We start from the raw sequence: 16,004 nt of genomic DNA, 5'->3' as shown, positions 1-16,004 counted from the left end.
AAAGCGAAGGGGCAAATGACCATAAGGGGGCATAGTAGATCCTCGCTGACCCCCTAGGTTTGATGTGGAGGTTTTAAAAGGGCCCCGCGGGGCAAAAAAAAAAAATAATAATAATAATCGAACGGCTGATGACCATAAGGGGGCATAGTAGATCCTCGCTGACCCCCTAGGTTTGATGTGGAGGTTTTAAAAGGGCCCCGCGGGGCAAAAAAAAAAAATAATAATAATAATCGAACGGCTGAATGGATTTGCACGAAACTTGGTAAAATATTAGGGACTGGTAGCCCGATGTGCCTTTGCTATGTCTCAATATATGTGCTTCAGTGCATTTTGAGAAATTAACGTTCAAAAACAAGATATATATCTGTAACAGCGCTCCGCTTCGCGGAGATAAAATTATATCTGTATTACCTAGCTGTTGCTAACACCAGTTAGCGACGGCTAGTAGGAGATAGCGACCATCTTGGGTCCCACTTTGCATGTGAGTGATATTTATCACTAATGACATGCAAAGTGGGCATGCCAAGATGTTAGCGACTGGAAACAGTCGCTAACATCGCTATCTCCTATTATCAACTTTTGGAAATATTCGAGATAAGCGCGAATATCTCCAAAAAGTAACAGCTGCCCTGAGCAGTTCTTAGCCATGTTATCCAATGGGAGGTGGATAACATGGCTAAGAGCATTAGCTCGGTAATGCATGAATATCGCGGAGTTTTCAGCGATATTAATGCATTGCGCTCGTTTTTTATCGTATTTGCGATAAACCTTGATAATAGCAAGGTTTATCTGCGATAATTTCTGACGGTAAAAAAATCTTTGCAATGCATCGTTAGGGATAAATATCGCTTAACTTTGGTAATATGCCCCAACGTCTGTTAACGTTCGATTCGAAGGAAATCAGGAATTGTTGAAAAACATTGTGTGCGCCATCTTGTCTTTTTTCAAATGCCACACTTTTGTCGTGCACGGCAGCCATTTTAGATGCCTTGACCAGACCCACTCTGTGCACGCTGTCGATCCTTAGCATGGCTCCCCACCCTCGCAAGCATCTCCCCCAGGCAGTGGTCACCCCCGCTCTCTGTCTTATGCATGGGTAATAAACCTCCCCCCATCTGCGCTGTTCTTCCCTGAGAATCACACCCTGTGCCCGCCCGACACCTCCCTTTCGCCCTATTCACTACCGCACCCTCTGACACTCCTTTTCCTCTGTGTCCGATTGTCCAGGCCGGTCCTAGGCTATCAGCTAGCCCTGCAGATGTAGTTTATGGCCACAGCTGTAAAGAATCACCCCTCTTCAAAGGAGTTATAGTAGATCAAGGCCCACACTCGATGAGATCCGTCACAGCAGAAGCGTTGCTATTATCTGAAAACCATCCTGTATTGTGATTGGGGAGGGGACCGAGCGTGAAGCGGAAGATTTCAGGGATGACTCTTTGTACATCAAAGTTTTTACAATTATGTGTCACATTAAAAATATATAGCACTCCGACAAAGTAGTAAGATTATAAAACTTTAATAATTTATAAATATATACAAGAAAACAAAAATAGTAATAACATATAAACATTTTTAGAGAAAAACAACGAAGTAGCGGTCGGCTGTGCGAATAGTCCCAACGCAGCACAACGTCCAGATTTCCGGCGTGGGGCGTCGCGGGGGGTGGGTCATCAGTAGCAAACTGTTGTGCGAATAGTTCCAAGGCAGCAGAACGCGCCGAAATCTAGATGACACGAAAGTGATGTCTAGTAAGTTGCCACCCAGCAAATAACGGCGTGGGGCGTCGCGGGGGGTGGGTCATCAGTAGCAAACTGTTGTGCGAATAGTTCCAAGGCAGCAGAACGATGGCACCAAGGTGATGTCCAGTAAGTTGCCGCACTGGTTTTGGTATCCTACAATGCTGCTCCGAATAACGGCGTGGAGCGCCCCGGGGGAGGCGGCGTGAACGGGCCTCTCCAGGTGGAGTCTCATCTGTTTTAGTGGGGCGCCCCTTTACCGTTTCAGTTGCCATTCCGTCCGCTTTTGGTCCACTGTGTCAAAATCCGCCATTCAGCTGAGTTGCGCCCACTCTTGCGGTGCAGCGATAGGCGGCTGCCACAGGACTCTCAAAATGGCGGCAGGCTCTTTCCTTTTTGGGCGTGGTCCACTGAAATGGCCCTGGGACACCTTGGAAATCGGACGCTTGTCTGCTAGGTCTTGGACCCCATTCTCGAAAGCGTCCCCTCCGCCTTGAGAATTCATCAAAAGTTTTGGGGGCCCCGACTCCTGCAGGCTTCTGGTGGGGAGCGGCTGCCATGATTGCTCGCGGAATGACCACGACGGAGCTACGAGATGGTGGTGCTCTCATGGTGACGCCAGTTTAGTCTGAAACATCCAGAAACAAGGTGGGGCTTTCATCGTTTGGGGGGAAAAAAAAGTTTTCATCCAATGAAAAGTGTTGTTTTTAGGTCATATGATCAAGCCTTCCATCATTAGGAAACCAAAAGTAAAATGAACCAATGAAAAGTTTTATAAACAAGTCACATGACCTGTTATGCGGCATAGGGTATAAAATGCGGAGAAAATACGTTGGCACGTGAGGCGGCGTCAGTAGCGGACCGATGTGCGAATAGGCCGAAGGCAATACAACGCGCCAAGATCCGGATGGCACCGAGGTGGTGTCATAGTTGAGAGTTCTGAGCAGCGGTTGTAACACTGTCTGAAGCTTATTTGCAGCTGCTGCAGCTTCACTACGCGCCAAGATCCGGATGGCACCGAGGTGGTGTGTAGGAAGTTGCCGCACTGGTGTGGCCATCCTACAATGCTGAAAGTCGGCGTGGGGCGCCCCGTTGGCCTGTGAGTTTGCGTCAGTAGCGGACCGATGTGCGAATAGGCCGAAGGCAGCACAACGCGCCAAGATCCGGATGGCACCGAGGTGGTGTCTAGTAAGTTGTCGCACTTCTGTGGCCATCCTACAATGTTGAAAGTCGGCGTGGGGCGCCCCGTTGGCCTGTGAGATGGTGTCAGTAGCGGACTGATGTGTGAATGGGGCCAAAGGCAGCGCAACAATATTTTCTACTATATTTCCGGAGTAGAAGACACCACAAGGCGCTGAGATGCCAAGATCCGGATGGCACCGAGGTGGTGTGTAGCAAGTTGCCGCACTGGTGTGGCCATCCTACAATGCTGAAAGTCGGCGTGGGGCGCCCCGTTGGCCTGTGAGATGGCGTCAGTAGCGGACCGATGTGCGAATAGGCCGAAGGCAGCACAACAATATTTTCTGACTGACACCACAAGGCGCTGAGATGCCAAGATCCGGATGGCACCGAGGTGATGTCTAAGTTGCGGACTGATGTGCGAATGGGGCCAAAGGCAGCGTAACAATATTTTTTGTATGGAAGATACCACTAGGCGTTGAGATGCCAAGATTCGGATGGCACTGAGGTGATGTCTAGCAAGTTGGTGTGGTCATCCTACAATGCTGAAACTCGGCGTGGGTCGCCCCATTAGCCTGTGAGATGGCGTCAGTAGCGGACCGATGTGCGAATAGGCCGAAGGCAGCACAACGCGCCAAGATCCGGATGTCACCGTGGTGGTTTCATAGTTGAGAGGCACTTCATCTGCAGTGGGGCGCCGAGATCCGGATGGCACCGAGGTGATGTCTAGCAAGTTGCTGTACTGGTGTGGTCATCCTACAATGCTGAAACTCGGCGTGGGTCGCCCCATTAGCCTGTGAGATGGCGTCAGTAGCGGACCGATGTGCGAATAGGCCGAAGGCAGCACAACGCGCCAAGATCCGGATGTCACCATGGTGGTTTCATAGTTGAGAGGCACTTCATCTGCAGTGGGGCGCCGAGATCCGGATGGCACCGAGGTGATGTCTAGCAAGTTGCTGTACTGGTGTGGTCATCCTACAATGCTGAAACTCGGCGTGGGTCGCCCCATTAGCCTGTGAGATGGCGTCAGTAGCGGACCGATGTGCGAATAGGCCGAAGGCAGCACAACGCGCCAAGATCCGGATGTCACCGTGGTGGTTTCATAGTTGAGAGGCACTTCATCTGCAGTGGGGCGCCGAGATCCGGATGGCACCGAGGTGATGTCTAGCAAGTTGCTGTACTTGTGTGGTCATCCTACAATGCTGAAACTCGGCGTGGGTCGCCCCATTAGCCTGTGAGATAGCTGTTCTTTGGATTTGGGCCTGGTCCACCAAAATGGCCCTGGGACACCTTAGAACTCGGACGCTCGATTTTTTTTTCCTTTCCTGTACATGCAAAAAAAGGTAAATGCCCGGTACGTTACACGCTTCATCTGCCACGATGAACTCTCCAGAGGAACCGAAAAAAAATATAGTTGTGGTAACTATACCATGCATCGTCATATGGAGAGGTGGCACCAATTAATTATAGTGCTGCATAAAAGAGAGATTTGGAGGAGAACCCCTGACCTGCTAGTACATTCATCAAAGAAGTGGCACTGAGAGCTTCAGAGGCAAGGGAAACGGTCCCAAATATTTAGAAGAACTTTGGAAAGATTAAAATGACATGTTTAGATTGTGGCAAATTAATTTCATGTGGACAGATGAGTGTTACTCTAATAAATACAGCATATGAACATCATCATAGTCGATGGTTGGTAGAGACATTTTGACTATATCCTGGACCTGCCCGTCCTCGCCCAAAATGGCGCCAGAATAAATGGGACTCGTAACTCCTTGTTGTGTACTGGTTGCAGAACCTTGAAATCACGAGATACGTATGCAGTTTTGAAGCACATGGCGGGCGGGGACGAGAATTGATTGAATATTTCGACATCCCTATTGATATTAGGTTCTGATGTGTTATTGATTACTGTACTGTTGAAAGTTCGAATTAACGTCACCCATGGTACTTGCCCGCAAATGTATATCTAGATAATTTTATTGTAACTGGCCCTGTCGTATTTTAATTATAAAATGTACGTCCACCGATTCCGTAACTGTTAGACACCTTAGTTCTTGCAACCTAATGGCCCGCCCGTTACGTTCCTCTACAGTGTAAATGTCTATTCATCATATACGATTACAGTTTGCTCCGTGGCCGGCCCACGTGGTTATAGGCTCGTATTTGTATAATGAAATTTTCTCAATAAAGGTTTTTAAAAGAAAACATGGTAGTAGTATATACATTGGTAAAGTTTTTAATAATAGTGACTGTTTTAGAATCATTAAAAGGCAAGTGAAATAAAGCAGACCAATTACATGAAGGGTAAAAGGTATAATACGAAGGAACGCAGTAAAGATAAATGGTCAAGGGCTGTTGTGTTTTCTATTCCTGCAACATAAAGTGATCGATAAGAATCTCATATTCAGGCGTATCGGCGACTAAGACAGCAGGTCGACCCTCTTTTGCTCAACGGCTCCGTCATGGGACGAAGAAACGCTCTTTTTCTCGAAAAAAGAATATATTTTACTTGCAGGACAGTTGTAAAATTTCCGGGAAAGTACATTAGCCTGGAACATTATAACATATATTTAAGAAAAAATAATGTTCGGAAGTAATGAAAAGCGTAATTTTTAGGTCATATGACCAAGCCTTTCATCATTACAATAAGAAAAGTAAAATGAACCAATGAAAAGTTTTATTAACAAGTCACATGACTTGTTATGCTTACGTTACGCGCTGCGCGCCCCGGATGACTTCCGGATGCGCTAACGCGGCGCGTCATATGACGCATTACGCGACAACGCAGGTACAGAATATAGTCAAAATGTCTCCACCAACCAGCGGTCGGAACACAACCCCTTTCAGCAGGCTAAATAGTTCTGTTAAATGACAACAGAAGGGACAGGCAACAAGAACCATCAGTCAAAGAGGGGAGAGCTAGTTCTTCTCTACCGGGTTACATTGGGGCGCTACCGGAACTGATCGAATTGGTAGTCTACAGTGTTTCTGGATGTTTCAGACTGAAGCTGGGGTTAGCATGAGAGCAGCACCATTTCGTAGCTCCGTCGTGGTCATTCCGCAACCAATCATGGCAGCCGTTCTTTATCGTTATTTTGGGCGGGGTGGGTGGCGGAGCCGAGCTGTTTTGCAGCCATCATTGTGTGGAGTTCAGTTCATCTCACTAGTTTTGTATTTGTCATGAGGGGTTGTTCCTAATGTTTCTATTTTAGCGAGGTCAAAAAGAGATCCCATTAGTGGCCTACTGATTTTGCTCGATTCCTTTTCTTTTTTTTTTACACGATTTTTCGTTATCTGCAAAGACTAAACAGAGTATTGCGACTCTGTGTTTGTTTGTAAATAGAGAATGAACCAAAGAGAACTAATTCTAAAACAGTAAATACTTGGATAACAATGAATCAAATGGAGAGAGAAGCAGGCACGACGGATTACAATGGGGGCAAAGACCTGCGTTAACTACCTTTCACTATCTGCAAAGAGAGAGTACTCCTAATAGAAATGAGGGGGGGGGGGCACCATTCAAAGCAGATCAGTGTGCATAAACACGAAAATGTTTTCACTTACCACGTACTTGACATTCGACAGCTTATGATATTTGCTATTAAAAAACCATTGAAATTCACTGAAAAAACCATAGGTTATAGACCATATATAGTTAGGAATTAGCATTTACAAAACCTTGAAAATTCACTGAAAAAACCATAGGTTATAGACCATATATAGTTAGGAATTAGCATTTAAAAAACCTTATTTTACTCACACAAAACCATTGAAATTCCATATATAGTTAGTTGCACTAGCTATATATCGCGCACCTGCAATCCACTGCTGATCATGTCACATATTACATCATTCATGACATGGTCAGTGACATCACTGATGACATCACTGATGACATCTCAAATGACATCACTGATGACATCACTGATGACATCTCATTTGACATCATTCTTGTGCTAATACGTTAAACCTCTTCAGACTCTAATATAACCTTAGATACACTCAGTGTATACAGACACTCACACACTTCCACTCATCCATGGAGTTACTCACACACCCAGTCAGTCATGCAAAGAAACAATCTCATCTCCATTTCTTCAACTATACAGTTAAACACACCTTACTTATTGAAACATATACTAACACATATGTACTCTCTTATACAATCCCTGATACAAGTTCACAATGATCGATACAACCACTCACTCATTCGGTGGCTCTCATGCACAGTTATTTATATATGCCAACTCTCACATGTACTGTGTTTTACATATGTACTTACTATGACATGTAGCATTGAGATATCCATTCACTCATCAATACACTCATGCACACAGTCAACTGCCCATGTAGCTGTTTCCACATGCACTCTTGAACTCATACACCTAGTGAATAAACTGTTCACACATCTATGCATAGAGTCACACACCTTTCAGCCACCCCCACACAAACTCAATCTCCCATAGAAATACTTGGGCAAGCAATTAATAACACATATAGCCTCTCGTATAGCTAATGATCAACACATGCAGCAGTTTACAGAACAACAGACATAATGATGCACAAATTAAGACAGTTTAGTCACTAACCCATGCATTCAGTGAGACACATTTAATCACTCACTCATACAGTCAGTCACGCACCTACTAAATCCTTCATCCAGACACTTATACATCCACTCATTCTTCAATATGTAAGATATATTTTAACTTTACAGAAACATACAGTCACTGGATGTTGTCATCAGTGATGTCATCAGTGATGTCATTTGAGATGTCATCAGTGATGTCATCAGTGATGTCACTGACCATGTCATGAATGATGTAATATGTGACATGATCAGCAGTGGATTGCAGGTGCGCGATATATAGTTAGTGCAACTAACTATATATGGAATTTCAATGGTTTTGTGTGAGTAAAATAAGGTTTTTTAAATGCTAATTCCTAACTATATATGGTCTATAACCTATGGTTTTTTCAGTGAATTTTCAAGGTTTTGTAAATGCTAATTCCTAACTATATATGGTCTATAACCTATGGTTTTTTCAGTGAATATATATATATATATATATATATATATATATATATATATATATATATATTTCGAAGGTTGTCACTCCAAGGCAAAGAAACCTCCACCAAAATATCCAGTAACAAAGAGTCGACCCAAAAGTGCTGGTGCAAAACGATTTATTTGCGTGAAGCCAGCGCTGCCGCCATGACGCGTTTCGCCTCCAAGGAGGCTTGATCACATGACAAGCTGCACGGACGTGAGCAAGGCATTTAAAGTGACAGTGGGATATTGTTTGTCATAAACATGGAAGAAATACTATAATGCTGTTAACATGCAAATCATCGAGAGTGCCAATGGCAACACATTATTTTTCACACGATAAAAATTGCACGTCAATAAAATCATATGTATAGATTTCATAGAGCAAGAGCAAATTTCCAGGGCATTGAACGGTGGAAAACAACACAAGGAAACATATGTACATGATAATTAATTCTATCTATGTACAATGTAAACACCAGCTCATTGTTATGCATTATGCCCAATTTTTCTAAAAAGGAAAAAAATGCTCATACATTAATTAGCAGCATTAATTCTGAATATTATGACACAAAAATCTAAATAGAGCCCCAGTGGGCAAGTCACATTATTAGCCAAACAGCAGGAAAAGTGCTTGAAGTGCCAATTTTAACATTAAAGTGCAAATTGATTTAGAAAAAAGTTACAAAATGTTCAATTGGGTACCATTAATACAAAAAAACGAATATCAAAAAATAGTTATCGTTTGAAAAAAGTTAAATTCATCAATATATACAAATCGGAAACAGCATATGGGGAACAGCAACTAACTGAAATATCCGGACAGGTCTTATGGGCATACTCATTAATCCTATAGACAGGTATAAAGATCCTCCCTGTCATTGAGGCCGTTAGGATTTTCGGTATTCAGCTCCAAAATGTATCTAGTCTCAAGGAGACGGAGTTTGGCCTCACGGTCACCTCCCCTCCTTGACGCTTCGACACAATCAATTAGAAAAAATTGGAGTTTATCAGGAATGCCCAGATGTTTATCCTGAAAATGCCTGGCAACCGGATAGTTATGATCATGCCCAGTTATTGCATGTATGTGTTGGAGTATCCGTTTGTGGGCGGGCAGTTTAGTGCTGCCCACATATTGAAGCCCACACGGACACTCCAACACATAGATGGCATAATCAGTTTTGCAATTGAGCCACTTTGAGATTGCAATAGGATGTTCATGAAAGGGACTTTTGAAATGGGTCCTATTGCTGCCATACCGGCAGGCTTTGCATTGGGGGCATATCTTGAAGCCCTTCTTTAATGCTGCCCATGTTGTAGAAATCTTGGGCTCCAGAGTATTACTGACCAGTGCCTTGGACAATGAAGGGGATCTTCTGAAAGTTAATACTGGTTTGGTATCAATTTTGTGACCAATTACTGGGTCACTGAGAACCAAATTCCAGTTGTTATTCATGATTTTACGAAGAGCCCCATGTTGACGATTAAATGTCAAAATAAGTCGTGGGGAGCTAATTTGCCCATCCCCTGCCAAGGAAGTCTCCAAATTGGTGTTATTGGTTTTGGGAATCAGTGCCTCCTGTCTGCTTATTGAATTTGAACGTCTAATAGCTTTCATGATATTTTCAATTGAATAACCCCTCGCGAGGAAGCGTATTTTACATGCCTCTTGTGCAGCCGCACATTCGGCATCCGTGCTGCAGATTCTCCTGATTCGGAGCATCTCCCCAAAAGGAATGCTCCGAATCAGGTGAGCCGGATGTTGACTATTGGAGTGCAGAATAGTATTTCCCGCACTGGGCTTCCTGTAGAGTCTCGTATTAAGGGGGAGAATCCTTCACAAAAATCTCAACATCCAAAAAACAAATGGAATCAGAACTCAAATTTGCAGTGAAATTAAGATTGACAGTATTCAAATTAATTAAATCAACAAAGGCCCTAGCACTTTCATGGCTACCCCTCCAAATTACAAAAACATCATCAATATAACGCAAATATAAAACAATGTTGTTAGAAATGAAATCATGGTGTTGGCTGATCAGGACCTGCTCCTCCCACAGCCCAACGGGCAAGCATGCGTAGCTAGGTGAGAAGCAGGCCCCCATCGCCACACCTCTGACCTGATGGTAAATTGCGCCATTGAAAATAAAGAAGTTCTGTTCGAGGCACATTCTAGTCATCTCTACTAGCACCTTGTTATGTGCCGTCAGTTGGGGTAAGTCTTTGTTGAGATAATAATCCAAGGCCTTAAGTCCGTCGCCATGTCGAATCGAAGTATATAGGGATGCAACATCCAAAGTCATAAGAACCATGTTGTCTTCCCAAGCAAATTGTTCAATTTTGCTCAAGAAGTCAAAGGAATCCCTAACATAGGATTTGAGATTTTTGACATGGCTTTGTAAAAAGAAGTCTATGTACTTTGAAACATGTTCCAAAGAACTGTCTATAGCCGAAATGATGGGACGGCCCGGTGGTATATCACTGTCTTTATGGATCTTGGGGAGCAGGTAGAAGGAAGGAATAACTGGATAATCCTTTTTGAGGTATTTGAACTCCTCATGTGTTAATAGCCCTGCACTTCTCCACGTTTGGAGCTTGTGATGTTGTTCAACCCATGTGTTTTTAACAATCTGGATGTTGCTTCTGCGGTAACATGACACATCATTTAGTTGTAATTCCGCTTGTTGGAGATACATATCTTTGGGCCAAAGGACCACATTTCCGCCCTTGTCGGCCTGTTTCACAATGATGTTATGGTCCTGTTTTAACTTTGTGACCAATTGTTTATAACATCGATTTTGTTTGGAAACTTGAAACCTTTTTTTGTTGGTTGTGATATATAGATGTTTTAAATCGCGAACCACACTCTCCTGAAATGTATCCAAATTGTCGTGGACCATAATTGGTTGGAAGGTTGATTTGGGCTTAAAAGGCGTTGTCTGTTGTCCAGTTTGTTCTAATGGAATCTCCCTCAAAATCCTAGAAGAAGATTGATTTTGTAAATCCCATAAGGTGTTAAAAGTAACCTGACTCTGACTGCTGGCAAAAATAGGACTGGATGATATTTCAGATGGATTGATTCTCTTAGGTTGTTGTTCAAAAAACTTTTTAAGTTTAAGTTTTCGTGTGAATCTATATACATCCATGCGAGTATCGGCATAGTTCATGTTGCACGGAGGGCAATATGATAGTCCTAAATTAAGTACAGCAGTTTCAGCAGGAGAGAGTTCCAAGTTAGTAAGGTTGACTACTGTTTTGTTTTTCGTGTTTTCCTTTGGTTGCGTTTCCAATAGCCCTGTTTGCCAGGATTATTGCCGTTTGAGGTGCTGGGTACGGCATTTCCGGCGTTGCCAGCGTTTGTTGTTTGCCCGCTGTTTTTTGGTGTGCGGGTTTTGTGCGATTGCAGAGTTTCGCGTCGATCCTGGCACAGGCAATCGACCTGCGCCAAGGAGAGCTTGGTAAACCCCACAGTTGTCTCACGATTTGGGTCTACTTCAGCATCACTTTCCACCGCTGAACTTAGGCTAGAGAAGGAAGTTGCAGGTAACAAAGTGTCTTCCCTTGGTTGTTGAATCGCCATATTAGAACGTGCTTTTGCCTTCACTGCGTCATATCTTTTTGCGAAAATGAAAACTTGCCCATTCGCATAATCGATTCGATCTCTCTCAAACTTGAAAGCCTTTCTTTTCTTTATTATTTCTTCTTCTTTGGCCAGTCGAATCATCATATCAGCTCGCATTTTATTAATTACATCTGTGACTTCTATTTTGGATATTTCATCCTCTAAAGTGTCAATCTTGGACTGTAGCTTAATTCGATCACTTTCAGCATATTTCACTAGTATACGTAAGTATACACTAGAGCAATCAAGATTGGCTTCTGCCCATTCCGCTAGCATTGCCGGGTCTGGGTCCTCGTAGCTGGGAGCAATGGTACTCCTCAATCCCCTGGGCACACGACCCACCTCCAAATAACGGGAGAGAGACCGATGCTCCCACCACTTAGATTGCTCTGCTCGCATTAAGCGTTCCAGTCTTTTGAATAAGTCTCTTGTAGTAGTTGTTCTTGTATAGAAGGAATGGTACTTGAAGACCCCCCCAACCGGGGAATCTAAGAACATGGATTCAGCTGCCTGAGCTCGATTGCGCAGTCTGTCGGCGGCCATTATTATTAGCGCTTTTAGATGTGGCTATAGTTTCAAAAACACTTCAACGACAAATTGGTATTTTAGAAATAAATGTCCTACCAATTGCCGCGCACACTTCTCACTGCTGTTTCCTCAGTGTTTTCCGGGGTTCCAAAAAACTCAGATCCAATCTCCGAAGCACCGAAGACAAAGGACACTGGTTGCCGTCCCACCGAAACACATTCACGGTAAAGCAGGGGCGTTGCGACTTTCTCCTCGCCGGAGACAGTAAAAGGCCCTAAAATATATATATTTATATATCAAAACAATCAATTATGCAAAAAGGAAGCAGAGAGCTCTGGGTAGTTCTCAGTTTAGGTGGAAAGCAGCCCTGTATAGAACATTAGCACAGTGCCATCCATGCCAAGATAGAAAGGGACAAAGTATTATGCCATTTCCACAGCAAAGTCTTTAAGCATGGGACTAGCACAGTGCTGTCCATGTTAAGCTGTAAAATGATAAAAGCCATTTATCACTCCAGGAACAGTATTACAGCTTTGAAGTGATACAATACCAACCAAGCTAACCTGAAATAAGTAAAAGCAGCCCCTGACACAAGGTTTCACTCTACTTAGAGCTCTTCAGAGAGGTATAGCTTTGTCCAGACACAAGGGGGGCACCCAGTACAAGTCAAAACAATAACTTTTCAGGCATAGAGTGATGCATAAATTATTAAAACAAGAAGCAGAGAACTCTGGATAGTTCTCAAGTTTAGGTGGAAAGCAGCCCTGTATAGAGCACTCTCAACACCAGCGACACTCTAGAAATGCTCACCTCAAATGTCTGCTTTTCTATCAAAGTCTTTAAGCAGAGGATTAACACAGTGCCATCCCTGCCGAGATAGAAAGGGAGAAAGTCTTTTGCCATTCCTGCAGCACAATCCTACGTATTTATCCCCAGTGGGTCACCGCCATTCCTCACGGATGAAACGGGGTCTGCAGCTGTTTACTGAGACAGCGTAGAGCGGAGCAGGCAGGAGCTGTGTGACAGGCAAGAGCTTTGGAGCCCAACACTTGTACCTCTCTTGGTGAACTTTGTTTTAATTTGTGAGGAATGGCGGTGACTAACTGGGGATAAATAATTAGGACTTCCAGTCCCATAACTCAAAGCGGAATACTCACCTGATGTTAATCACATATGAAATAAAGAGGATGTTCTGGAAGTTGTTTGCTTGCCATTGCTTACAATGCATGCCCATGAAGAAGGGCGTTCAAGCCCGAAACGCGTTGGCATTTGAAATGGAGGATTACGGTTGTGCCGAATGCCCTTGTGTTTTATCAGCTGTATGCCGCCGGCAAGTGCACCTCACCGGTAGGGCAAACTTTCTGTATATGTTTCTGTGGCCAGCCCAGGTCACGAGGACACACCACCTCGAGAACTGAGAGGGTCTGCAGCTGTTTAATGAGACAGCGTAGAGCGGAGCAGGCAGGAGCTGTGTGACAGGCAAGAGCTTTGGAGCCCAACACTTGTACCTCTCTTGGAGAACTTTGTTTTAATCTGTGAGGAATGGCCGCGACCCACTGGGGATAAACAATTAGGACTTCCAGTTCCATAATTCAAAGCAGAATACTCACCTGATGTTAATCGCATATGAAATAAAGGGGATTTTCTGGAAGTTGTTTGCTTGCCATTCCTTGTGACGCATGGCCATGAAGAAGGGCTTTCAAGCCCGAAGCGCATTGGCATTTGAAATGGAGGATTATGGTTGTGCAGAATGCCCATGCTTTTTGTCAGCTGTATACCACCAGCGAGTGCACCTCACCGGTATATATCTTTCTCTCTCTCTCTATATATATATATATATATACACCACAATATGGAGTCTTTTTTTGCATGGTAAACTGCTCATTTGTAAAAACTGAAGTGTTTCTTCACTGCCCTTAGATCACGTGGTGTGTAATTTGAAAAAAGAAAAAACGTATAAATAATAATGGCGTACTGCTTACCCTCAATGTGATCAAGGGCACTTGATGCCCGAAACGCGTCATGGAATGAGGAATGAATAAAAGAAATCTGCCATCCAAAGGTCCTGGTGGTCCGTTTTTCTTCAGTTCGCCGTTGGGAGGTGCTGGAGTTTGGTGCACATATCAAATTACGGAAGCAAGTTTGATTCCGGTGAACGGACCCCGCCCCATTCACGGGCAACAGCCGACAACCTAACATGGCGAGTAATCCAAAGTGAGACGGCATTTTGCGTAGGCGGGATGAGAGAAACCTTTGGCAGTGCAAGTGATTGAACTCGCAGAGTGCGAGAGTCACAAATTCACGAAGAACGTCCTCTTAAAATGTCCATAGACGCAGTACGCGAGCGAGAGGCCGCTGAGGACGAGCTGTTTAAAAACCTACCGAGAATCGGCAGTGATGCCACTGATATAAGAAATGTGGTAACCTATGCGGACAGTGATGTGAAATTGCTCTTAAAAGACTTGGAGAAAAAAAAGAAAAATGAAGTAACAAAGTGGTGGGAGCACAAATCGTTAACTAAATATGTAGAAGCAGGTCGAGTACCGCGAGGACTTAGAATACTCCTTGCGCCGAGTTTTGATGATCCCAACCCCCTCATGATTAGAGAATGGGGGGAAAGCAATCTCGTTGCATCAATGAATCTGGTGCATATATTAATCAAGTATGCTGAAATTGACCGTCAAACACTGTTGTGTGAGATTGAAGCTTTGAATAAGGAGTTGAATAAATCGGACAAAAAAGATTTTATTACGGCCAAACGCACTGAGATTAATGAGTGCCTCAAAAAACACGAGGATAGAATAAAAATAAGAAAGGTACACAAGTTTGCACGGGATCAGGCCGATTATGATTTGGGACAGATTTATACTTTTGCCCGTAAATACGACACTGCTAAGAAACGGAAAATGAGCGGTACTAAATAAAACAATTTCTGTGAATACCCCACAAGCAGCTGTAACGGATGACAACATTGTGAGCACTGATAGAGAATCTATAACTAGTGATTCAAGTATGGGTAGTGTGAACACTGACAGTTTAATGAGTATGCCTATATTAAGCCTGGAAGAAGAGATTGATTTTTTGGTGGAAGCACGGAAGAAAACTCTGAGACCGAGGAACATAAAAAAACCAATAGAAAAAGGCGGAACGCAAATAGAAGAGCACGGCGCCGCGGGAGCAAGCGTACAGCCAAAAGAGAAAAAGAGGAATCAGTGGTGCAAAAAACAAACTTGGGCCCAACTGATGAAAAGACAATTATCAATCTATCCACGGTTGAATTGACTAAGGCAGAAGAACAGTTGCTTGCATTAGGTCTGAATTTTTGTCCAGGCAACAATTTTGATTACGCTAAAACAAGAATAGATGTATTTTGTTTTATCCGTAAATTAAAACTGAAAAAATTCTTTGCAGTGAAAACTGGATCAGAAAGGGTAAACAAAAATACACAATATAATGAGACTCAGGCAGTGTCGAAATTACAGGCATCGAATCTACAGACCTTGCTAACAATGCACGATCTTGGTAATGATTCAAGTAGGGTCACTCAGCGACACATAGTGAGTCCACCCAAGAAAGAATACAAAAAATTTATTTGTTACAAAAAGGAGCTATAAACCCAAATCAACGTTTTTACCATTAATGCCTAATGACGTGATAGACACCTTTCATGAATGCGTCACAGAAGAAATCAAGAAATTAAATCGCAAAGAAAATTACAAAAAACAAAAGCTGGAACATAAACAGGTCCAACTGCAGAATTTGATGAATAGACTCAGTAAAGATGTGGAAGTGGTCATTAAAAAATCAGACAAACGTGGGAATGTGGTCTTATGGCCAATAAAGGAATATGCACAGGAAGCAATGAGACAGCTCAATAATGAAC

This window comes from Lissotriton helveticus, chromosome 3_1 (assembly GCF_964261635.1).
Source record: "Lissotriton helveticus chromosome 3_1, aLisHel1.1, whole genome shotgun sequence".
In the NCBI taxonomy this organism is placed as follows: domain Eukaryota; kingdom Metazoa; phylum Chordata; class Amphibia; order Caudata; family Salamandridae; genus Lissotriton; species Lissotriton helveticus.
Note: the sequence above shows the minus strand (reverse complement) of the source record.